This window comes from Peromyscus leucopus, chromosome 4, assembly GCF_004664715.2.
Source record: "Peromyscus leucopus breed LL Stock chromosome 4, UCI_PerLeu_2.1, whole genome shotgun sequence".
Taxonomy (NCBI): domain Eukaryota; kingdom Metazoa; phylum Chordata; class Mammalia; order Rodentia; family Cricetidae; genus Peromyscus; species Peromyscus leucopus.
Window position 1 is genome coordinate 83,037,939 of NC_051066.1, and position 27,230 is coordinate 83,065,168.

Consider the following 27,230-nt stretch of genomic DNA (forward strand, 5'->3'; position numbering starts at 1 on the left):
GAGAGAGATGACTATTCCTACATGGGAGGTGTTTAGAACACCATAAAGGCAAAACCAGGAAAGAGATTTCTAGCATCATACTGTAGTTAAAACACTGAGTTACCTGAAAAAAAAGTCTTGAAAGTTTCAATAGAGAAGTAACATACCATATATAATATAGAGGATAAAGCATCATAAATACAGCAGGTATCTCAACAGAAACTCCAGCAGGGCAAGGAACGGAGTTTTTTGACCTATGAAAGAAAAACTGCCAACACAGATTACTCAGTCTAGAAAAGCTGCCCTTCGTAATTGAAGGAAGAGAAACAATTTCCATGGTAAACACAAGTGCAAGAAATTCATGACCACCAAGTCAGAACCATAAAGAATATGGGAAATAATCTGAGACTAAAGAGAACAATAAACATATTTCAGAGGTCACAAGAGAGAAACAACTGTACTGAATAGTAGATAACAAAGATTAGGAAGGTAAAAAAAAATATCACAAATGCAACAAAATGTTAGGAATTAGTGCACACCTCTTAGGGATGACTCTGAATGTTAATGACGTCAATTCTCCAATCAAAAGACTGCAAGATCAAATTTTAATATGTGCTTTATCTATTTTCTGTCTCCAAGTAAAACTCATCTCTAGTAGAGTAAATATAGCCTCAGTGTAGCAGAATGCAAAAAGGCATTCCGAACAAATAGAACTAAGTGTGAGGGGAAAGAAATAAGATATATCTATACTAATATCTGACAATCTGGACTTCAAAAATAATCCCACAGATAAAGATCACTTCTTATGAATTAAGGCAGCAACCCACCCATAGGAAATAGCAATTCTGGATATCGGAACATACAATTTTATAAAACAAACATTACATATTGTAAAAGGAGAGACGGCCCTAACATCATAATAGTGTGTGACATTAATCTGTTACTTTTAGCAGTCGAGAGCTCATCCAAAAAACTTTTTAAAAAGAGACCCTTTTTTTTTTGAGACAGAGTTTCTCTGTGTAGTTTTGATGCCTGTCCTAGATCTCACTCTGTAGACCAGGCTAGCCTTGAACTCACAGAGATCCACCTAGCTCTGCCTCCCAAGTGCTGGAATTAAAGTCATATACCACCACTGCCCGGCTGAAACTTTCTTATATTTTGAGGATATAAAAGAAGGTAGTCCTCATCACAAATAGAATCTTGCATGGAAGTCCCCAGTGTGGACTTTGCAGCTTTCAAAAGTAATGAAATGATGACTAGAAGTTGCTTACATTTACTATATGTACAGGATGGAGCTTAATCGAGATATAAAGAAGAACAAAATTTTATTGTTTGCAGGAATATGGATGCAACTGCAAATTCTCGGTATGTCAGACTCAGAAACATAAACAGCATTAATAGCAATTTCATCTTCCATTTGTGGATTCTAGGTCTTAAAGAGATGCATAAAATCATACACACACATACGTTCATGCACACACACAGAGAAATACACACACACTTATGTATAACATGAACACAGAAGTAAACCTGAAACAATGAAACAAAATTGTGGGAGATGGGAATTGGGAGAAAGGATTAAGAGTTAGTATACTCAAAGTACAGTGCACACTTGCACAAAAATGCCTTGTTGATACTTATTGATACTTATGCCAATAAAAAAGAGAAGGTGCTGGCTGGGTTCCATACATTACCGTGTACTGAGAAACTGCTGGCAGTTGTTTGCTTCTAGACAAGACAGAATCAATCCTTTTGTATGTGTGGCCACTGATAGATTCCACACTCTCCAGCAGATTGCCCTTACTTATGCACATATAGGCAGCACTAACTGAACTTAGTGGGTTACCAAAACCACAAACGAACATTAACTGAGATTGGGGGCATAATGGCAGAGTGAATATAATTGTGTTTCATCAAAACCATTTCTAAAAATCTAAATTTTATATTAAAAAACCACAAGGTAGCAGAAGTCGATAATTCTTATGCAAAAAAGTGCTGTTTTCAGACAACTATATATATTTTAATAGTGCTAAAATGTAAGAAAATAAAATAAAACGAGTTTGGGGGAGGCAAACCAGTTGACTTTGTCAAAGGTTGTTTCTGAAAGTTTAGAAGGCAAACTTTATTTTGTAAGAAAATATAATTATTTCCAGGGTTTAAGCATAGGATCATTATCCTACTTCTATTTTATGAAGACCATGATTAAGGCAAAATGGAGAAGAGCTTGAATAGGGTACAGAGTGTCAGGAAAAATTTAACTGTTAAATGTTCCAGATGAGGAAATCCCTGGCTCTCCACAATAGAAGTTTAAGGACAAGCCGGCTTTTAAGGAATGATATGAATGTGAAAATTGGTAATGTGTGTCTGTATAAATAGTCCCTTTAAACTCTTTGTTTGCATTTAGTTCTGAATAAGCAGTGATCTTCTCATTTTCCATTTTTATTTATTTTTTAATGCGTAGCATCTTTTTATTTGTGAAAGAAGAAGGTTGAACTTGGAAATCAAACCAGAAGAAAAAAGCAGCCAGTAAAATATCCATTGAGTTTCCCATCAAGGACTGCAGCACACTAGTACCAACATTGTACTTCAAATGCCTGTTGGTGATAGCCTGACCCATGACTCTAGTCACTTGATTTGCTTTAGATGGCCTTAATGCAGGATCTAGACTCACTCAGGAGACATAGTTCCAGGTGTGTCTATCAAGTAGTTTCTGGAGAAGATTACTGAGAAGTACCAACCCTGAATGTGGAGAGCAAGTTTGTCCCACTGGCTGGATTCCTAGACTAAATAAAAAGGGGGGAAGTACAAGATGAGTTGAGCATTTTCATTCCCCTTTGTATGCTACCTGCTTGAGACCATAAACTGAGGTACTGTTGTCCCCTGCCTTCTCTACCAAGGGTCCACAGTCCTCTGATCTGCAAGACAAAACACACCCTTTCTTTTAATATATGTCTTAGTAGGTGTTTGGTCATAACAAGAAAAATAACTAGTAAAACACATGAGTTGATCATCATGAGCTGGGACTTTTAAATAAAGAACTTACAATGACATGATGCAAAATTGCTGAAAAATGGTATTTCTGTTCAAGCCTTAAATTATAAGAGAACTTAACTCTTCTGCTTGTTGTTCTGAATTACTTTGGAGGTGAGAAACTTTTCTTCCCTTTTTGACTTATTCTTACGATTTCTTACTATTTATTGAAGCATTTATTTACCTCTATTATTTCTATAATAACCCCAAGAATGGCCTTCATTGAAGTCTTATTGTTTAAACTTTACTTCAGTGTCTTTCTTTTGACCAATCATGAATATCCACAGAATGTATGTGTGTACATATATGTATGTACTTGTGTGTGTATAACTATATATACTATATATAATCACTATATATACATATATATGTATATATAGTGATTATCAATATCAAGTAAGCTTAAAGCTACATAATATGTGAAATTTTTGCATTGCTTATTATAGTAGTATTACATGATGTTTTAATGATACAGCACTTTAAGTCTGACAGTATAGTCAAGGAAGAGCTCAAGATTCGAGTCAGGCTCTTTGGAGGAGTATTCTACAGGAATGTTATTTTTTTGGCTATGTGATTTGTATAGCCACTGTCACTAAGTTTATTTATCAAATGTAAAATTAGAGCACTGGTACCTACCTAATCAGGGGATTACAAAAGGGAAACTAAGAGGAATAGAGTACCTAGCACACTGCCATGGTTAGCTTGATTTTTTTTTTAAATCAGAAACCTTCCTTCAGTGGGATTAGACAACATGGAAGGACTGTTTTGAATGTTACAAACAGAAATCACCTGAGCTTTTGCTGTGAAGGTTCATATTAGTTGTCAACTTTATGGAGATAGGCATGTATGAGGTGGATTATCTTGACTGAATTAGTTGAAGTGGAAAGAATTATGTACTGTGGATGACATCTTTCCATACTGAGGATCCTGGACTGTATAAGTGTAGAGAAATTAAGCTGGACACTAGCATACATGCATTAATTCATTGCTCTGTCGTGTCCCTGTGGAAATAATGTGACTAACTGCCTTAAGTAATTGTCACATTGATTTCCTTGAAGTCAGGGAATATATTGTAACCTGGAAATGTGAGACAAATAAATTTTTATAACCATAAGTTGTTTTTGCAAGGGTATTTTAGCACCACGAAAGAAAAAAAACACATGACACCAAATTTCAGTTGCTCACACATTTTCAACAAAATATCCTATACACTGAACAATCTCTCTTTCTATTAGTTCTTTGAGAACTTCATACAGTGAATTTTGATCATAATCACCTCCCTCCTCCAACTCCTTCCAGATCTATCCATCTTTCTTTTCCCATCAGAATTTGACTTTCTTTTCCCCATCAAGACCAATTTGTAACACTCAAATATTTGTGAATTCATGGCCTTGTCCTGTAGCATGATTGACTTATTAGGGATTACACTATTAGAAAAAAACAAAACAAAACAAAACAAAACCTTCCTTTCTCAGCAGCTAACAATTGCCAGTTGCTCCTTGTGGAACCTCATACCCCTTTACCCTTTCATTTGAACTGGCTTAAACTTGCACAGGTCCTGTGCATACTGTCTTAACTACTCTAAGTTCACATATGTAACTGTCCTGATGTGTCCAGAGGACACCACATCCCTGTAATCATCCATCACGTCTGGCTGTTACACTTTTTCTGCTGCTCATCAACAATGATCCCTAAGTCTTGGGAGGTGGGAGTGAAGAACATATGCTCCCTTTAGGTATGAACATTCTGTGGGACCTTATTCCCTGCATTTGGAGCAACCATGAGTCTTTGTGATGATTGTCATCTACTGCAAAAAGAAGTTTCTCTGATGAGGGTTGAAAGGTGACTTAATCAGTGAGTATAATGATAAGTCAGGAGGAGTTAGTTTAATATTAAGTCCCTTTAGTAGATTAATGGTACTAGTTTCTCAATGATGGCCTATGACCTGTTTAATCACCAGTTCTCAACCTGATAATGGTACCAGACATGCATTTCATTTTGTGAAGCAGGCCTTACATTTAACTAGAAAGTGATTAATTATTCCTATGGTGTTTGTAGCACTATTGCACCACTACACATATCTTCTCAGGCCAGTCAATATTATAGCTTGCAGAGATCGCAGCTGGTTAAGATCAGTGATTATTTTTCTCTCCCAGTAATGTTCATAGCACCTTCCAGCACTATGAAATCTAACTAGTAGAGAATGAGCTTCCAGTTCTGAGCTAGCTTGATATCTCTGTGTTCTATGACTCACTCATATGTGAGGTGTCTTTTGCAACAGGAACTTACCATCAAGTTCTGGAGGTTACAAGGAACATTAGCAATGGCTTGTAAAGTCGTCGAGCAATACCTTGTTTACCCTTGCTTATTCGAGGCTTTACAAGCTCTTTTTTTTTTATAATTTTAAATTGACAAGAAACAGGTGGCATCTTTAGCTTTGAGATTATACCAATCACACTGTTACTCATTTTCAGGCTGATAGACATTTGTTAGGGAGGTCACATTAATAGCGCCATGTGTCAAGGAAAAGATGGCATTTTGAAGAAGTCCCTAAATTATAAATGTAACTGGGAAAATATAAGACCATCTATTTGTTCAGAGAAATGTTCAACTCTGTTGTAAAGCTTGCAGCTAACAATAAGGAAATGTAAATTTTCACTGAGGGAGCTCAGGGGAGACTACACAAATGTAAACATGACAGGGAGATGCGAGCAAAAGCCTTGGCAGTCAGCTGCAAGCCTTTAAAACCATCTCAGGAACATGACACACTTCCTTTTTCAAATTGAGATGTTTTAGAAACATTAGGGGGGCTCTCTCTCCCGTCTTTCTCCTTTGTTTGAGCTCATTTAAAATTTCCTTCTTTGACATCAAGTCTGTTTCGACTTCCTGTTATGGGGAATTGGGAATTGAGGACCAATGTATGGAAATTTCTGGCTATCAAAAAGAGAATCTCTGAATGGCCCCAGAGCCTTCCTAGCCCATAATGCTCAGGACTAGCATAAACAGGAAAGCGGCTGGAATGACAGCGACTGACTCACCATGTGCGCCTGGGACTTGTTTTGCAGTTCACCTGGCAGGTGCAATTATACCAGCAAAGAACGGGATGAAGAAATGACCTTTGAAGGCAGCTCTGGGGTGTGGGAGTTATGTGTGGAAACCTTATTAGACATCGGAAGCAGGGCTTCTGAAATAATAACCCAAGTGTAAAATAGCACCACTGGATAATTGTAGCATATTACAATGGTTTTGGCAGGAAAATATGAAAAGAGATACCAGATAAAATGTGAATTGCAACTACATTCTTACAGGAAGTTCACTTAATTTCCTGAGTCTTTTCCCATTTGAAAAATCTAAAATGTTTGGCTGGATTTTAATTAACTGTGTTTGTACTAGGCTCCTCTGCTCTATATCACTAAAGACAAATCCTCGGCTGACACGGTCAAACAACAGGTGTGCTACAGAAAATACGCTGGATTAAGCAAGATGGTTATAACAGCAGGTTACTAATCTAGAAATTAATTATTTCTACAATTTTATTTGACCTCCCTTCAAAGTATGCTTTACAGAAAAATGCACGCATACTATTTCTTGAATAAAATATATTGTCTAAATGATATTGAAAGAAGGAAGATCATTTGTATCAGTGTCCTAGAGAATGTAAGTATTGCATTTGTATATTGTCTTTTCTAATGATCTCTCTGGTACACATACCGTACAGAATGAAAATGATAATGATGATGCCATTTTCCATCACCTGACCAGACCAAATAATACAGAAGTTTCAGTAGGTGTCAATTTTCCTATGATAATTATTCTTTGAAGATTGTACTAATGTGGCCTCATATATAGGAACACAAAAAATAAAAATTCTCTGTCTATAAGGAATATGTAGTCTAAAACCTGAATTGCATAGTAGCTAAGGACATGGGTCTACTCTAGCTCCTGGATCCCCCTCAAGTTCCTGCTGTATACCTAGTAATCGAATGCCTGTAGGAAATTAATGTCTTCAAAATTTTACCTTTTTCCCCTACAAAATTATAATAGTAGTTGAGATTTGGAGAATGTTTATAATGTGCTATTTCTTTCCAAATGTGTTTATATGTCATCTAATTTAATCTTCACAATGGCCTACGGAGTTGGGATGATGAAGACAATAGATAAGAAGGATGAGGAAGATGTCCATTTTAAGTAAGAAAATCGATGTTTGGACTCTGTAATTACCCCATGCATATTATGACTATCAAGTATTGGAATCAGAATTTTACTAACTACTTCATGGTGTTAGTGCAAAATTTAAATGTGATGTACTTAAGAAAATGTTTAAAGTGTGGGAATCATTAGACAGATATCACCTAAAATTTTCAATATTATAAGTGAATAAAAATTAATATAATACTAAACACAAATGCATTCAATATTCTTCTAAGTGTATGAACATTGCCTATGAAGGAGATCACACTGCTTATAAGAGTGTTCAGGGAACTGACAGAACTTAAGTTGCCTTTGAAATTTGGGCTAAATATTTGTAATTATTTCTATGGGGCTTTTTTGAGATTATAATTATATCATGACTCCCTTCCATTTTCTCCCTTCAAACTCTCCATATACTACTCCTTGCACTTTTGCAAATTCATGGCCTCTTTTTCAATAAGAGTAGTTGCATGCATATATGTATCTATATACACATATCTATTCCTAAATACAACCTGCTCAGTCTATATAATGTTATTTGCTTGTATGTTTTCAGGGCTGGTCATTTGATGTTGGATAACCAATTGGTGTGTTCTTCTCTGAAGAAGACTGTTTCTCAGCATTCCATTGTTGCTTATATTTCTCTGTGTAGGACTGAGGCCTCATGTGCTTTCCTCTGTCCCTTTTGGCATGTCCATTGTTGTTGTCATCATTGTGCAGCTTATGTTTAGATGATTATGCTGGTGAGAGATTATGAGTATAGCTTTTGATGTTACTATGAGACAAAATCTCACAGCAAAATCCCTGATCTTCTGGCTCTTATACTCTTTCTGCTCTTCTTCTACAGTGTTCCCTAAGCCTTAAGTATGGGAGTTATTTTGTGGATACATCCTTTAGGACTGGGCTCCACATTTCTGCATTTTGATTGGTTATGATTTTCTGTAATGGTCTCTGTCTTGCAAAAGGAAGCTGGGCTGAATTAAAAAAATGTAAAAGGAACATAGTGACTAAATACCCAAGGTAAAATTACAGATTAGTAAGTTCTCCAATGATAAGAATGGCAAAAACAACTATGACTAAGGATATATTTTAGAGAACACAGATAATTTGCAATACTAATTTAAGAAATTTGGGTGCTCTTGAGATACTGGGGAGCCACTGGATTCTAACTGTGGTTACTAGAGTCTAGTGTTAATGTAGATTTCAGTAAGCATGAATGCGATGCCTACAAGTGAGTATGAAGGGTTGAGCATGTGGGTAGAAAGAGGGTAGCAGAGCCTTCCTAGAGGATATATGCTCTCCAAGGTGGCTTATTTCAACACACTAGGCAAGAGTTTTGTGGAAGTTCCTAGTTGTTGTTTTTCTTTTACTTTTCAGTATAATTTCCCTCATTTACTTTCTCATTTTCGCTAGAAACCTTTAAGACATAGATGGCACAATAAAATTGAAAAAAAATCAATAAAAAGATTATTTATTAAGGTATAGATAGAGTGAAAGGACATCAACATACAGTTGTTCAATAGTGCAACTAACTACAACAGAAAGCATATACTTAATCCTTGTCTTAGTTACTTTTCTGTTGCTCTGAATAGACATCATTACCAAGGCAACTTGTAAAAGAAAATATTTATTGGGGCTCAGAGTTCTAGAAGCTAGAGTCCATGATCATCTCAGCAGGTACCATTGCAGCAGCCAGGCAAGCATGGCACTGGAGTGGTAGCTGAAAGCTACATCCTGATCCTGATGCACAGTGCAGAGAAAGAGAAAGCTAGTTGGATGTAGTACAGATGTTTGGAACTTCAAAGCCCCTCCCCATAGATGCACCTCCTAATCCCTCTCAAATAGTTGCACCAACTAGGGGCCAAGCATTCAAATGTATGAGGCTATGGAAGCCACTCTTATTCAAACATAGTCTTATATCATCAAGAGGAACAAAGTTACTTGTTTAATTCAGTTATAACTGGAGAGAGTACTCCAGACAAAAGCAATCATCTTTTATAGTAGCAAACTATAAACCTAAGACCACTTTGTAACATGAATTGTTAGAAGGTCTTATTAATAAAATCAAACCTGATGCCAGTTATTGGGGTGAAAGCTGGAAGACAAGAGAAGCAGAACAAGCCACAGCTAGCCTCAACTTGCCAATTCCTCAGCTGATCCTGTTTCCTCAAACTGGAAGCCTCTGTGTCCTCATCCAAATGAATCTCAGCTGAACTGCTACTAAAAGCCTAAAAGCTTAACCAGGCTCTGATTCCTGGTCCTCATGCCTTATATACCTTTCTGCTTTCTGCCATCACTTCCTGGGATTAAAGGCATGTATCACCATGCCTGGCTGTTCCAGTGTGGCTTTGAACTCACAGAGACCGGATGGATCTCTGCCTCTGGAATGCTAGGATTAAAGGTGTATATGCCATTTTCTGGCCTCTATATGTAGTGGCTGTCCTGTTCTCTGACCCCAGATAAGTTTATTATGGTGCACAATATATTGGGGAACACAATATCACCACACCACTTGGAAAAAAATGAATATATATCTATATCTATATCTATATCTATATCTATATCTATATCTATATCATTCACTTCACAATACTTTGAAATGGCTAAGCCCAAAGAGTAGCCAAAACATTGGGAGCCTGGTAACACAGGCCATAAGGATGAGCCTCTATGGTACCCAAAAAGGCTAATAATTGAACTTATAGTGAAAGAGTTATATGAACCTTCATTCAAATTGGTCCCTTTGGTGTAGGGTAAGTAGCAATGATCATTGAGATCATAGCAATTTAAATGCAGAAGCCATTCTTAAAAAATATATAATTTGTCTTTTTGTAATGTTACTTCCATCTAGAAATAAGGAATTCAAAGCCCAGGTCCTCATGAAAGATACATAGATTATCAGTCATAGAGCATTGCAGAAAGTAGAACAGACTTCACATAATTCCCACAGAGATTTTGTGCACAGAATTAAGTTTATAAAATTATTGAAATTAACAAATTACCTCAGACAGATTTCAGCTACTGGACTATTGAATTCCAATAAACAAGTCTTCGACTGGTGCCAGAACCATCATCATTATCAAAGTGTAGCATTTATGGAACAAATTGTAATCTTACCTTCTATAAGTTCCACTCAAGACTTAGGTTTCTTTAAATTTTACTTCTAAAATAGTAATTGAAGGAAGACAGATTCTCTGTCACTTCTGTATTCCAAATGTCAGAGAAACATACTGGGTGAAAATAATATGATCAAAAATCATAGTGTGCCGGGCGGTGGTGGCGCACGCCTTTAATCCCAGCACTCAGGAGGCAGAGAACCCTGTCTCGAAAAAAAACAAAACAAAACAAAAAAAAAACAGAAAAACAAAAAAAAGCAAAAAAACAACAAAAATCATAGTGCTAGAGTTGTTTAGAAAGGTAGCTTTTACCTATCAGGTAGATACACAAGAATTTACACAAAAAGAGAAAGTCTACAGTGTGCTGGCCTGCCACTCACATCCATGAAAGCTTTTGGTATGTGGATAAAAATCTATCAATTATATGTACACAAATGTGATTTTCATATTCCAAAATTTAAAAAAAAAATGTTAAACCAACACGATCAATAGTAAATGCTATTTGAAAGAGTTTCTCTTTCAGGAGTATTTTCAGTTTATTAAGAAAGAGCTGACACATCCCCTAGGATATACTTATTGCAGAGAAAACTATCAGCATACTGTGTATGATACAACAGAGAACATCAATATCTGGTCAAGGATACCCAATGCACTGACAAGTGTATTAATAAGTAAGGAGTGTATATGGACCTCAGTTTGGCTTAGGAACTCAAGCCAACATGTTTTTGAGATAATAATATAAATACAACGTTTGTCCCCTGCCTTGCATCCTGCCAAACTCTCCCATATATGACTCTCCTTAAAATTCATGGCCTCTTTTTTATTATTAATTTTTATTGCACACATCTATGTATAGACGTTATTTTCCTAAATACAACCTGTTCAGCCCCAAAAATGTTACTTCTGTGTATGTTTTCATGGATGATCATTTGGAACTGAAAAACCAATTGGTGAGCTCTTACCTGGGGAAGATCACTCTCCTTTGCCATCTTTCTTCAGTTGCCTATAGCTCTTTGTGTATGATTGAGGCCTCATTGGATTTCCCCCATCCAACATTTTAACACAATTCTCAAAGCTTAACATACAGCATGTAATGTAGTTCTTTTAAGACTCCTATTAGCTTGCATTAGTACCCATAATTTATTGTCTGAAATGTATGACTTGCACAGATTAAGTGTTAAGCTTAGTGTCCTCTGATACATAGAATTCTATTTTTAAAATGTTTTCTAGAAATACTATTCTCCTAACATAAAATGGATTGAAAAGGGATGTAGATGCCTGTGGTATATGTTCTAAAGATAATCTTATCAGAATTTGATCAGTGGTAAAACGTCAAGCACTTCTTATGCTTTTCAAATGACTTCCTGTGTAGACAGTATCCCAGTTCTCCTGGCTACCCAAGACTTTTCTGAATTCTCTTTTATTTGTTATTTTCCATGTTACTAACTTGATATTAGTTTCAATATTTTAAATGGAAGTACTATGACACTGCTCACATGCTACATTTTAAATTTTATTGTAAAGGATTGTAGAACCTGAAAATGAAAGAAATTATACTGTTAAATGTATGTTTGAGAGGTCCCAAGGAGTCAGCCCAACCTCTCCTGCCCAAAGCAGCAGATTTGGGGGCATCAGTTGAATAAGTAAGATTACATTTTGTATAATTTATCACATTGTGGAGTCCAATCTCCAATGCCAAGCCAACTAAGCCAACCATACTATTTAATATTTTCCATCTGTTTAATTCTCTAACTTTGAAAATAGCCCCAACTCATGTGTTAAAAAGTACTTAATATGTCAATAGCAGTTACAAATAATCTAGTAGGCAACGGCAATTTCAGGGTAATAATAACACTAGTAAGTGAATGAATTTCATTGTTGCTAATAGAAAGGATAATTGTTTGCCCTACCACCCAAATACTATATTTTTCTTTGACATTTTTCTCTGTACAGTACTATTGATATTTTGGTTTTCATTTTCATAGTATTATTGTTTATATGTCTTATTGTATATCATGTCAAATTATTTGGAAAGAATGCTAAACTTATGTTTTTTATCAGCTCATAAATACAAATGATCTATAAACAAAATTTAGAGTAGAGCATAAAGAGATACACTCTAAATAGCTATAAACTATAAATAAACTGATAATAATATAGAGGTAGAGCTTTGCTAGCTGTGTGAGGCCCTAGGTTCAATTCTCAGTGCTGAAATAAAAAAAAGAATGCTAAATGCATGTTACCTTTAGCCTGGAAAGAAATGCTAATTTGATATTGCATTAGAATCCAAGGACTGAGGAATCTGAATGCAGACATCCACGGCTGGGCCCCTGGTGGAGCACTGGGAGTCTAATTAGTGAGAAAGAAGAGGGTTTATATGAGCGAGAATTGTTGAAGCCAAGGTTGGATAAAGCACCGGGACAAATAACCAAATGAATGGAAGCACAGGATCTATGAACCAAAGGCTGAGGGGCCCCCAACTGGATCAGGCCCCCTGAATGCGTGAGACAGTCATTTGGCTTGATCTGTTTGGGAGGCAGCTGTGCATTGGTGCCGGGTCCTGGGCTGGTTGCATGAGTTGACTGTTTGAATCCTGGGACTTATGCAGGGACACTTGGCTCGGTCTGGGAGGAGGGAATGGACCTGCCTGGACTGAGTCTACCAGGTCAACCTGGTCCTCGGTGGAGACCTTGATCTGGAGGAGGTGGGAATGGGGGTGGGCTGGGGGGAGGGGGGGACGAGAGGGGGAGAACAGGGGAATCTGTGGCTATTATGGTGAACTGAATGGTGTTGTAAAATAATAATAAAAAAAAGGAATTGAAAAAAAAGAGAACTAGAAAAAAAAAGAAATTATGAATGGACATTGTTATATTACATAAAATAGTCAGACAGGTTGTCATTAACAGAGAATGTGATACTTCAAAACTGGCTTATGAAATAGGAAATCTCCATTTCAGAAAATAATATCAGTGTAATTTATACAACCTAATTTAAATCTATTTCTAATATCCATATCATGAGAGGGGGAGAACAGGGGATTCTGTGGCTATTATGTTGAACTGAATGGTGTTGTAAAATAATAATAATAAAAAAAGGAATTAAAAAAAACAATAAAAATACAAATAAAATCACTTTTCAGTACAATTAAAATATCACCATAAATCATGATACCTACAGAGGTTGTTTTGTTGTACAAGATTCCTTTTGCTATCCTGGGTTTTTTGTTTTTCCATATGAAGTTGAGTGTTGGTCTTTCCAGATCTGTGAAGAATTGTGTGGGGATTTTGATGGGGATTGCATTGAATCTGTAGATTGCTTTTGGTAAGATTGCCATTTTTATTATGTTAATCCTACCTATCCATGAGCATGGGAGATCATTCCATTTTCTGATATCCTCTTCAATTTCTTTCTTCAGAGACTTAAAGTTCTAATCATACAGGTACTCCACTTGCTAAGTTAGAGTTATCCCAAGGTATTTTATATTATTTGTGGGTATTGTAAAGGGTGATGTTTCTCTAATTACTTTCTCAGCCCAAATGCCATTTGCATATAGGAGGGCTACTGATTTTTTTTGAGTTAATCTTGTATCCTTGCACATCACTGTAGGAATTTATCAGTTGTAGGAGTTCCCTGGTAAAATTTTTTGGGTCACTTATGTATACTATCATGTCATCTGCAAATAGTGAAAGTATGATTTCTTCCTTTCCAATTTGTATCCCCTTGATCTCCTTTTGTTGTCTTATTGCTCTAGCTAAAACTTCAAGTACTATATTGAATAAATATGGGGAGAGTAAAAAAAAAAAAAAGAATGCTAAATGCATGTTACCTTTAGCCTGGAAAGAAATGCTAATTTGATATTGCATTAGAAATGTGATATTGCATATAGAACATATCATTTTCTTAGATTTGCTTTAATCATAATGATAGCATTATATGGACTGAACAGATTATATTTAGGAATATATATGTACATACATATATGCATACAATAGTAATTAGTGAATAAAGAGGAAATTAATTTTAAGGAGAGTGAGGAAGAGTATATATGGAAGGGTGTAGAGGGAGGAAAAGGAAAGAACAAATGTTGTAGTTGAATATGAAAATAAAAATAAAACTTCATTTAGAACAATATTCATTCATAGAAATATTGTGATGACAGTAAAAGTTTTCATATATTAACTTCTACTTCAATTTATCATATTATTGACATTTTAGATTAGCATAGCACTTTTAATAGTCTAGGTTTGGCTATGTAGTCCAGGTTAGTATGAAATTTACTGTGTAGCCCAGGCTGCCCTAGAGCTCATGATACACATTCATCTATCTCCTCAATGGAATCATAGGTATGTGAAATCATGTCGTATTTGTCTGACACGTTTTTATATTAAGTAATTTTGATTTCCTTAGTCTTTCCCAATATTCTTTTTCTGTTTTGTTTAGCTGTTAAATCTTTCAGACTCTTCTTGTATGTGACAGTGAGTGATTTAATTTTTAGTCATGGAAATGATTAGTTTCTTTTGAAACCAGTTGGGAATCAAACAGTAAGTTATTTTTAAAGAAGTACATAGAAAAATATCACCAAATTTTGCAATCACTAAGACCAATGGTATTGCTTCCAGGAGATTCTTTGTTGATTAAGTCCAGGTAAAGATCAATTTATTTGCTTTATTCATAAGGACTTAGGACATTGGCTTGTTTTGTTTTTGTTTCTATTTAAATTATTATGACAAGGTGTTCCTATGTAGCACAGGCTGGCCTAGAATTTCTGATCTTCCTGCTTCAATATCATAAGTGGATTATTGCCTTGAAGCACCACGTTGGTTACAGCACTAGATTTTAGTCCTATTTGTACATTAATATTACCTAGGTGTCTTTAATAAACAACAATGCTTAGGCTCCATCCAAGGCTTGTCAAATAAAAATCTCAAGGGAATCGAATCAGTGTTTAGTTGTTCTCCAAGTGAAGCCAAAGTGGCTAGATGAAAAGTCCTGCTTCAGCTTCTCTCCACAAGTTATTTAACATCTCTGAGCATGAATGTGAGTCAGGTTGTGAGCTATTATTCTGATCTCTCACAACCCTGGATCTTGTTGGCAATATTTTTATGTGAATTTTATACAATATATGCTTAGGCATATTCACCTCTCCAAATTCATCTCTTCCTATCCAAGTTTGAGATTACATCTATTTTTCATTTCCCCATTGAGTCCAATTTTTTTCCCCAGACAGTCTTTGGATTACCTAGTGTGCTGTCAGTCTATCAGAGTTAAAATTCATTATAGAAAACTGACTCTTATTTTCCTAGTCATTATCCTCAACTAGTGGTAGAATTACTTGTCCAATTCTCCTCACCTATGTTAAGATTTTATCTGGTTAGTTTTTACAAAGGTCTTGTGGTTGCTGTTACAACCACTGAGTTCATATGTGCATCTACCTTGTTGTATCTCCAAAACAATTTCCTTAATGTTAACTACCTCTGGCTCTTACAGCCATCCTGCCCCCTCTTCCAGAAAGATTCCTGAGCCTTAAGGAAAGTGAATGTTTGTTTTAGGGTTGAGATCTCACCAGACTTTCTTCTCTGCAAGTTGACCAATTGGGGGTGTGTTAATGTTAATTGTAATCTGCTGCAATGAGAAGCTATTTTAATGAATGTTGAGTGATTCTTTTATCTATGAGTCAAGCAATAAGCCATTGAGAATCATTTAAATACCATGTCCACTTAGCAGAATAATAATAGTATTAGGTTTCTACCTAGGACCTATGACAGGTTCTTGGCCCCTTTATTAGTGTCAGGTAAGAGTTCTATCTCATAGAGTGGATCTTCAACCCAACTTTTGAAAAGTTGATTTTTTTTTAACTTTTATAATATTCATGCCACTATTCCATCAGTGGACCTGTCCTTTCAGACTAGTCATTATAGCTTGCAACATTCACAGCTGGGTAAGACTGAGACCTACTCTTCTCTGGTAGTTTGCATAACACTTCTAACACAACGAATTCTAGCTAGTAAGGATGTACCTTCCAAGTGAGAAGTAGTTTGAAGTCCCCATGTTCTGTGATGCAGGTGTGTAGTTTCTTCAGCTAGAGTATCTTACCATTAAGGTCTTAGGGTCAGCAGGAATTGGGGCTATATATGTCCCTATTGGCCAGCAACTCAACAAGAGATAACCCATTCCTACTTCTGTGGTTTTTATTTGCTAGCGTGGGTTGTCTGTTTATGCTGGTATTATCTCCTCTTTGTCATTTCTCAGACAATTCATTTGGAAAGTTCCTTAAAAGAGCACCAGAAACATAGAAAACCTTAGATTTCTCAAGTCTATGCCAAGCAGTTTCAACTTTTTTTTAATCTTTTTAGATATCAGGTTTAACAAACTGCAGAAGCCTGCTGAAATAAGGACAAATGGGCCTCTTGTTGTGTATAAACCATGTGAATTTGAACTACTTAGTTGTCTTTGGGCATGATTCTTTTGAAAATCATATTAGTAGTGAGGTATAATCACTGAGCCTTCTCACAAATCTACAAAGTAGGGATTTTAGCCTTTTAGCTCCTCAAAAGGAAGATCACCAATTGAATGAGATTTAAATTATTAATATAGCCTAGTAAATTCAACAGTGACTAACTGTGCTTTCTGTGGGGGTCCTGCATCACCTCTACAAGTCAGCTAGCACAAGATGTTGAGGTGCAGCTTAGTTTGGGAAAAGGGTCCTGTGCGCATCTCTTCTTCATCCAGCTACTTTCTGGCTATGAGTTGCCACTCAGTTATGCTCTTCAAGCCTCTCCTCTTTCCACACCATGGAATGTATTCTTAGCCGCTCCTTCAACTAGGCACCACCATATTTTTGGTATTTAATAGAATTTCATTGTATTTTAATGTCTTATAAGTTCTAAGACACAATCAGTATCTTTATTATAGCCATAAGTCAGTAAATTAATCATTAATTGCTTACCAGTCTTCCTTTATTTTTCTGAACTCAGAAGCTACAAGCATCAGCACTTAATTTTCAGTATCCCTTATGTTAGGGTATATGTGGCAATGTAAATACCAATAAACTTGGTGAGGAAGGTGGTATATAGTGTATTAAGTAGTAGAAAGTGTTATAAGAGAAATAAATGGTGACTAGACAAAAGAAACTAGGGAAATGTGAGAGTTTGATTTATGTGAGTAACATGAGTGGGTTTGGGTTTTACAAAGGTCATTGAGAGATTGGGCCAGTGATCATTCATTCCTTTAATTCCAGCACGTGGGATGCAGAGGTAGGGGTATCTCTGAGTTCAAGGCCAGCCTGGTCTACAGAATAAGTTCCAGGACAGTCAAAGCTACACAGAGAAACGTTGTGTCAAAAGAGGGAGAGAAAGAGAGAAAGAAAGAAAGATCACTGAGTGTAAAATGAAAGGTAGTGATATCAGAAGACATGTTACAAATGATAAAAATAGAAACAAAGTAACCTGAAGTAGAAAAAAATCAGAGTGAATGGAGGCACTGAATTTCCAGTGATAAAAGAGGGAGATTTCACTGGTCTAAGCAACATGATATGTGCATTGGATGAGACAATTACATGAGCAGAAGACATCTACTCAGACAATATGAGAAGAAAAGATAGTTCAGTGAGGTAGATGTTGACTTGAATATACTGACTTGCACTACATATAACTTGGAACTAATGTTCTGTATTTGTCCCTTCCCCTGTACAAAAGATAGGCTTCTTTTACCTGGATGGTGCTCTGGACTTCATTTGTTTTCCAGGGGCACACTGTAGGCAGTGCAGAACATAGTATGTTGCAGAGCTGAGCACAATCTCCAGTCTGATAGTGGACAATATCCAAGAGACTATCCCAATTGGCATGTTAAGCAGATTTTCCTGAAGTAATTTTTCTTCTGTCCAGGCAATTGACAGACCCATTTAGTTTGATTCTTACAGGACAGGCTACAGTATATCCTTATTCTTTATCAGAAATCCTTCTGCTATACAGTAATAAAGTTTAGGGCTTCTGAAGACAGGTTTAGATAGCATATCTACTAATGGCCTTTTCCTCAGTTTAGGATGTCACAGCTCCTCCCTGGACCAGAGATATAACTCAGGCCCCATTCTTTGGACCAGTAACTAGAGTATTGTTATCTCAGTGTCTTCTTTTACAGGCTATAGACTTTGAAGGAGTTGTCAGACCACAGTGTCCTCCAAGATAGATGACATCCAACTATCTACCTACCACCTTCTATCTTCTACATCTACATATCTTGAAGATCATAGGTAGTATATTGTCCATGTAATGAGACTCTTATAAGTCACAAAATGAATCTACTTTTATCTCTAAACTTGACTCCAAATGTTAAGTCAGTAAAGTTTGTGGGTATGGTGGGTATGGGACTCACTATGGTGCCAAAATCTGTCCCTCACTAATTCAGACATTCTTTTCTTTTCTTATCTGTACTCCCTAGATATTCCCAGGACTTTGAACTCCACTTTTAAATTATGAATGCCTGCTAGGATAAGGCAATTAATTAAGCCACCATTCACCATCAAGAGTTAGTACATATGATTCTGAGACTAGAGAAATAAGCAAATAACCAGTCATGGAGCAAAAGTGCTTTATCTGTTAAGAATTCATTTTAGTGAAAGATAATGGGGATAGCACTAGTAATAATGTCTGAAATAACTGGAGGTGTATTGATTTCACATAACAAGAAATCTGACTCCTGGCATTGACTCAGCTGCTCATGTTCCAAGGCTCATCTCCATCTTTTATCTGGAATTTGTTTTATGGGTTAGCTTTTTTCTTTTTTCATTAATTCTTGCTCTATAGTTGTAAGATGACTGACCTGGCTCCAGGAAGCATGACCAGTGATGACTGTCAAAGGCAAAAGTTGAGGTAAAATGTGTGGCCTGGTCTAAGCATTGACAGCAGAATCAAGTGTGCCTCTGGGAGAAAGAAATTATTTTCTACAAATGCTTTTTATAATGTTGTCTGATATTGCCATTCCTACAAAGGTGAAGTTGTATCTAACTTTCTAAATACCAGTGATATTTTGCTCATTACTCAAAAATATCTGGACTTGTTAGACAGGAAAATTGGAGTAAGTTGATTAAAAAGAGGAGGCTTCATTTCTATAAAAGGAAAAGCCTTGTCTTTCTTTTTAGGCTTCACTAACTACTTTCAAATACATGACAAAAGTAACTTAGAGATAGGTCTTGTTTTCTACAGTTTGTACATCCTATCATGGTGAAGAATAAATGATTGTGACAAAGGAGTATGAGATAGCTCCTTACATTATATTTACATTCAGGCAGCAGAGAGAGAGGAACATTGCTACTCAACTGGGTTTTTCCTTTCCATTCAGTCTGGGACTCCAGCCTAAAGAATGATGCTGCCCACATTTAGGATGGGTCATCCCCCTTCAATGAACTCAATCTAAAATTTCTCAAACAGACATGTCTTGAGATTTGGTGCTGCCCACATTTAGGACTGGTCTTTTCCCTTCAATTAACTTCATCTAAAAATCCCCTAACTGACATGTCTAGAGATTTATTCCAATGATAATTATAAATCTTTTCAATTTGACAGTCAAGTTTAGCTATCACAATTCCACTCCTTGTCAACATGACACCCAAACACATTACTTTTAAACACAATCTTCTACCTCTTATACCCATAAGATAATAGCTACCTGATAAAGAAAAAAATATTCAATTTAATTTCCAAAGACTTAATAATTTTTAATACTAGTTCCAAGACTAGTCAAAATCCAAATGTTCACCTCAAGGCAGTCTCTTAACTCTAAGCTTTGATAAACTAAAATCAAGTAACAAGGTTTCAATCTACATTTTGACACAGAGTAAACATTCTCATTTCAGAAGGGAAGAATGGACACATAGCAAGAAAAAATTAGAGTAAGGAACAAAGCAAGCAACATAGACAGCAAATTTCACAGCCCCATGTCTGGCTTCAAGGGCTCCTGACTGCTGTAAAATAATCCTATTACACACTCTAAAGATTTGTCACTCAAATTGGTGTAATAAAACACTGATTGGTCAGTAGCTAGGCAGGAAGTACAGGTTGGGTAATCAATAAGGATGATAGGAAGGAGAACGGCAGAGTCAGGAGTTGCCAGGAGATAAAGAGGGAGCAGGAGATGAATGTGCCATGCTAATCAAAGATACCACCATGACCACCATGTGGCATTGCATAAATAAGTAATATAGGTTAACTTAAAATGTAAGAGCTAGTTAGTAATAATCCTGAGCTGTTGGCCAAGCATTTATAATTAATAAAAGCCTCTGTGTAGTAATTTGGGAAGTGGCAGCCAGATATTTGGGTACAGGTAGTCTGGACAGGAAACCTCATTTAATATGGCATTCTAAAGTGTGGCTGAAATTTTCCATGTAAAACCTGACAAAAGCTTAAGAAGGGATCCTAGGCACACAGGAACAGAATCTAGGATGGCTACTTGGCAGTTGCATTTTCTAGTATGGGCTCTGTTTCCTGGTGCTAAGCAGAGACATGACTCCTTTAAGAGATGACTTCCTGGTTCAGTGCTAGTGACAAAAAGGGGTGACTTTTTTAAGATGCTCTGCTGCCAAACAATTACCTGATGTTTATGAGCTGCATGTGACATGCTGCTCAATGACAGCATGAACCCAGAAACTTCCCAGAGTTGGGGCAGTTAACATGGCTATCAGAGCTGGCAGTAAATATTCCTCTGTCATGAGACTAGACTCTCAGGGAACCAAGAAGGAGGAGCCAGCACTAGCATGCCATGATTTAAGTTACACAGCAATTTAAATTTTGCTCATATAGACAGAAAAGAATTACAGTTATATAGTAAAGGCAGATTCAAACTGAAAAAAAAAACCTTTAATTGTGTTACAATGTATTCAAATATATAAATAGGCATGAGAGAGAAAAGAAAAAGGGAATAGATAGTCATAAAAAGAAAAATACAGTTTTAAAATAATAAAATAAAGTCTTTAAAAGGGAAATAAACTAATATAAAAGAAAAAAGCCACCTAAAGATGGAATATATGCAGAATCTGGATTTTGTGTATTACTGTGTTGTATTTGAATCTTTTGACTGCAGAGGAAGAAGCAAGAGCTGCTAAGAGACATTTGATTATAAATGCTGCTTTATTAAACCAACCTATATATTTTAAAAATGTCTTGACTTCAAAATTTAAGTCAAAAGATGTTACTTTGCAAAAGAGGTTATGCTTTTGTTTCCACAGGAAATGAGAGGCTATGGATTCATTCCCAGTTAAAGAAAATCAAGTTTGATTGATGAAGACCACCTGAAATCCTGACTACAGACATTAAAAAAAAAAAACTTTGAGGAACTGCAAGACATGTGATGTATATTTTACCTGCTCAAACAAATAAGAAATCATCTTTCACTGACTTGCATACAATTCATAATCTGTACTTATATTAATACAGATATGTGTGTTACCTTTAAACAATTTATGTACTTTCAGAACAAAGGAACCAAAGACCAATGAAAAATGGATGGCCCAGGTGATTCAACATTTCAAAATGCCTCTGTTTTAGTCTCCTCAGAATTCTGTATCCAAAACAGCTTCAGGTTGCTGGCTGAGATGATTGGCCTAACAGAATACTACAGTAAAGGCTTAACAAATATCCTAAATTTTTTCAAGGTCCCCCAAAGATAACCAATGCCCCTAGTCAGCAAGAAGTAGTCTAGAGAACATGTCCACATTTCCAGAAATAAATTATGAATGTCTGCCATCATTTGGGGGTGGGGTGGGGGGTGGTTACAAGTTGTTATGGAAAATGGTCAAGAAAAAAGCTAAACAAAGTAGATTAGATTCAGGGATCTTGTTCTGACAAGAAAAGGGGGGATATAGAAATGATAGGATAACAGGGTAGGTTAATGAATCTACTTTAATCCAAAAAACAACTATTAATCTTAAATATTTTACATTGTTATGGATTTTAGTTTATTGATACAAATTTAAGGTTAATTTTGTTATACTCTATGTATAGCTCTACCATTGTTTAGGATATTATGTTTATGCAACTCATTAAAAAATGTAATATATCATTAAGAAATGCAGATTAATAGTCATCCATAATAGCAGACTTACTGTAATGTTAGGTATGTTTTCAAAGTCATATAGAGATATATTTCAGATAGATAGGCAATCTTCAAACACTTCAAAGACTTAAAGAATATGGTATTTAAAATGTTTTAAGAACTTAGACTTTTCTTGACAGTGAGACATGTCTGCTCTTGGGAGCACTAATCACTTCAAAGAGGACGATGGTCATCGGAGGAACTCCTTATGGACTTTGTTTTCTTTATGGCTAAAGCTAGCCATGTGGGCAAAGAAACTGCCCTTGTCTCAATTGCTGACAGTTACTGTCCAAACTGGACCAGTAGAACACAAGAAAGGTGATTGCTGAACTTTACCAAGACAAGGTAGGAAAGTCCTTCAAAATTCCTTGCTTCACAGGAAAGCCTGTCAGATATGCTAGGTCTGTAAGCCAGAGTTAGATGCTCCAATGTTACAGAAGAAGTTTGGGTATCTGTCTAGGCAGCCTGGTGTCCCTGTCATTAGGTAACATACCCCATCTAGGGTCTTTGATGGAGTTGAAGACTAGATAGTTATGGTTTTCTTTAGTTATGATAAAAGACAAGTTAGGTACAAAACTTTGGAATCACAAAGATAAGATATATAATATTTTCTCTAATTTTGCCAAATACAAATAGACTGGATATTGTAACTATAATTCTTATTTGATAATTGTTTTTGTTGTTGTATATAATATTATTATGTTAAAGTTTAAACCTTTCTTTTTCACTAGACAAAAAGTGGGAAATGCTGGTTTAATATAATGCCAGTAGCCAGGCAGGAAGTATGGGCAGGTGACTAAACTAAGGAAGGAGAGAGTGGAGTCAGGAGTTGTCAGTAGATGCAGATGGAGCAGGAGACGAACATGCCATGTTAATAAAGGTACCACCTTATGGCAGAGTGTAAATAGGGAATATAGGTTAACTTAAAATGTAAGAGCTAGTTAGTAATAAGCCTGAGATAGTGGCTGAGCATTTATAATTAATATAAGCCTCTGTGTGGTAATTTGGGATGTGGCAGCTGTGTATTTGGGAACAGGTTGTCAGGACAGGAAATATCTGTTTACATAACAAAATCATCTGAGCTCAAACAACTTAGGTAGCACTGCACTTCCATTTACATTGCCTACAATATATTGAGCATTCCTTTTGGTCCAGCTTCCCTCTATGTCCTCAGCTTTCCTCAACTGACAGTCCATGATCTTGGAATCTCCAACATTCTGCGGGCTCTGCTGCAACGTTGACGTAAAAAAGAACTTTATAAGATCTTCTTGTGATCTCTGACCCTGCCATGCAAACCTGACCTCAAAATGTGATTAGAACTACAGCATAGGATTCTAGAATCCTTAAGTTTTGCATCTCTTATGCCTGAAAAACCTTCACATGGATGCTGCTGCCAATTACTGTCAGCTCTAGATGTAGCATGGCTCCCTTCAGCCATTGTAGTTCTAGGAAACAGTTTCTGAGCAGGATACTCTATAAGAAGTCTTCTCAGTCCTTACTCTCTTTTCAAATGGACTCGTTTGCCCATAAGTTAGAGTCTACAACTGTGGGGTTTGTCCTCACAGGACTTTTTTTTTTTTATTATCCCAGTGAAGAGCACAAGGTTCTCTAATATTACAGATATTTGCCACTCAGGCAATGGCATGGCAGGGCTTTGGTCCCCTGGCCATAGCTTTGCTGCAGCCATGATATGTAGGCTTAAATTAAGTCTATATTATTCTGCCCATCAATAATACTCAAGAGTCAAAGGCTGAGATAGAAACCTGCTTGCTCAGAGAGGCTGAGTAGCAACTAGCTGACTTTGCTTTTTGGCTGGAGACACTACAAGGGACATTTCTTCCCGTGTTCCAGAACCAAGAGGAAACTCAAACTCCACTCCCCACCATTTTCTTCCTGTGCATCTTTTCTACCCAGTTTACTGGCTTCTCTATGGCCAATTATGGTCAGTCAGTCACTGGTTTTATGCCCTAATTCAAAGTATAGCTTTATTGGACAGTCTCAGTAGTGTCAGAGTCCCAATCAAAATATCCCACGACATCACATTCTCAAAAGACACATCAAGAGGTTTGTTTCCATGGTGATTCTGAGTTGTATCAAGTTGACAATCAAGATTAAATATCCTGTAGGCTGAAGGTTCTCAATCTGTAGATGGCTATCCCTTGGGGGTCCAATGACCCATTCATAGGCATCCCATACACCATACACAGATATTTACATTACAATTCATTACAGTAGCAAAATTACAGTTATGAAGTAGCAATAAAAATAATTTTATGGTGCTCGCTTCGGCAGCACATATACTAAAATTGGAACGATACAGAGAAGATTAACATGGCCCCTGCGCAAGGATGACATGCAAATTCGTGAAGCGTTCCATATTTTTGTATCTATCAATAAACATTGTGATACTTGAAAAAAATAATTTTATGGTTGGGGGGTCACCACATCATGAGGAACTGTATTAAAGGGTCACAATATTAGGAAGGTTGAGAACAACTGCTCTAAGCTTTTCCTTTTTTAAACTCAAGACAAAGTCTAGTTTTGAGAAGTACAGATAAGGGTTGTGTTTCTGCATTATTGGGTAGAATGTAAAGATGCAACAGACTTCTATTTTTTTTTACAGTTTTTTAAAATGTATATTTTAGATAGAATCTAGGTTGTATGTTCTAGTTGTCTTCTATTGGTGACATTCTGACCTCTTCTTCAACATAATAAAAATATAATCAAAGTAAAGAGTGGATGGAAAGATTGCTGTTTATAGAGAAGAGCTACTTTTGAAGGTGATTGGACTAACAGGTATTGAATCAAAGAGGCAGTGTATGTAGGAGCCACAAATTAAAGTCACTCTTTTATTGACGGCATGGCAACACTCACCGCTACAAAGTCCTGAGACTAAGAGGCAGTACAGGACAGAAATTGAGTATATTATTTTAAAACAAGTGTTATCCTTGATAACAAAAAATATGAAACCAAGGTGTAGACATAGAGGAGAATGTATGAGTCACATTCTATCATCCTCCTCAACTGAAAAAGATAGAGCAATCAATAACTATATGTTAAACCACAACACTCCCGACATCATCTTAAATCATTCATTACTACCCATCTGCAAAAATTAACTTTTTCTTAGTCATTCATCAGATATAACAATTCTAAGTGGAGAATGTATACCTTAATGTGCATGTACTAATAAAGAAAAAAATTGAAAGTCAATTATCTAGGCCACTATCTCAAAACTTTGAAAAATGACAACTAACCAAGCTTAAGGAAACCAGTGTAAGGAAATAATGCGGAAAATTATAAATTAATAATGTGAAAAATGAACACATAATAGCTCTTCCCCAAGTCCACACATTTTCTTTTGAAAATACATTATATGTGACAATCAACCATATAAAAAGGATTCTGTTGCTTTACAGAGATCAGGATCCATAGAATTCATGATGGTTTTGTTTGTTTTGTTTTGTTTTTTTAACATCAGTGTGAGCAGTTTTACAGACTATCTTGACATAATATGAACAAATGGTCTTACCACAGAATATTTCACTTTGGTTTCTAGCAGTTTTCTTACTCTCTCTCAGCTATCTGCTTTTAGATCAGTTTGAGACTTAAGGAATCTAAGTCAATGAGCCTGTTGCCCTTTGGACATCTGCTCTTTCCTTTATATGGTCAGGGTAGTGAAGAAACGTTAGACTGAAATGAACATGTTATGTCATTGGAAAACAATGGCATCTGGGCAGAATTATATACCTGCTTTTAAAGACTCCATTCTCCCTCATGGGCATGGTATTCGGGTTGTTATTCCTCTAATGCAAACAAAGGGAAGTGTTTAGGCTCCTAAATGACTTCAGAGTGATAATGCCCTCAACAAAAGAGCCAGAGCTTGGAGGCTGCAGGGAGAAACCAGACCTTTGAGTTAGCCTCCTGAAGAGGGAGGGAACCGGAATGTATTTTGCTCTTAGAGAGCAAGGCCAGTTAATGTCAGATTCATTTTTGCGTTGAAAAATACTCCTGACTCATGCAGCTTTATTAAACTCTTGATGCAGTTGAAGATTAACCATTCTTTTGAAGAATTTCTTGTTTTCACATAATGAATGAATCTCAGACAGCTATTCTTGCTTTTTTTTTCAGGGTCAGCTAGTACTCTCCTGACTTCTAACTTGCTTAGGCATGTTTCAGCAAGAAGATGGCATGGATAAAACTGAGCAAAAATCCTAATCATAGAGGGAGATCAGCAGCAGCCTTACCTGAGGTAGAACAAGGAAGGGCTACAAGAAACTTGAGGCAGGAAGTTAATCATCTCTGTATCGTAGTATAGGAAACACAAGGTTTGTTTTCCTTTCAAACTGAATTGAATTAGGCTGGATTATGAATGAGGCTCTGGGTCATGAGAAAGAACCTGAAAGGAAAGTTGGCCCATTGAAAATACATCAATGAGGCAGCTGGGAGGGGGTGGGCCCTGCCTCAACTGAATGTACCAGGCTTTGCTGTCCCCCCATGGGATAATTTCCCTTTTGGAGGAGAATATAACAGGTGGATCAGGGAAGGGGTTAGGTAGGGGAGGAGAGTGGGAGGAAGGATGAGAGTGGATCTGTGGTTGGTATGTAAAATGAATTAAAAATGTTTTAAATAAAAAAAAAATAGGCCAGGTGGTGGTGGTGCACGCCTTTAATCCCAGCACTCAGGAGGCAGAGGCAGGAGGATCTCTGTGAGTTTGAGGCCAGCCTGATCTACAAAGTGAGTTCCAAGAAAGGTGCAAAGCTACACAGAAGAAACCCTTTCTCGAAAAACCAATAATAATAATAATAATAATAATAATAATAATAATAATGA

The 27,230-nt window shown here is 36.4% G+C and overlaps 1 non-coding gene across 1 annotated transcript; it reads left to right on the forward strand.

The window, feature by feature from the left end:
* The first annotated feature begins 24,673 nt into the window (after positions 1 to 24,673).
* Positions 24,674 to 24,780, forward strand: LOC114702116. Its single transcript, XR_003735928.1, has one exon. It is a non-coding gene; the product is annotated as a U6 spliceosomal RNA (small nuclear RNA).
* Positions 24,781 to 27,230: the final 2,450 nt, after the last annotated feature.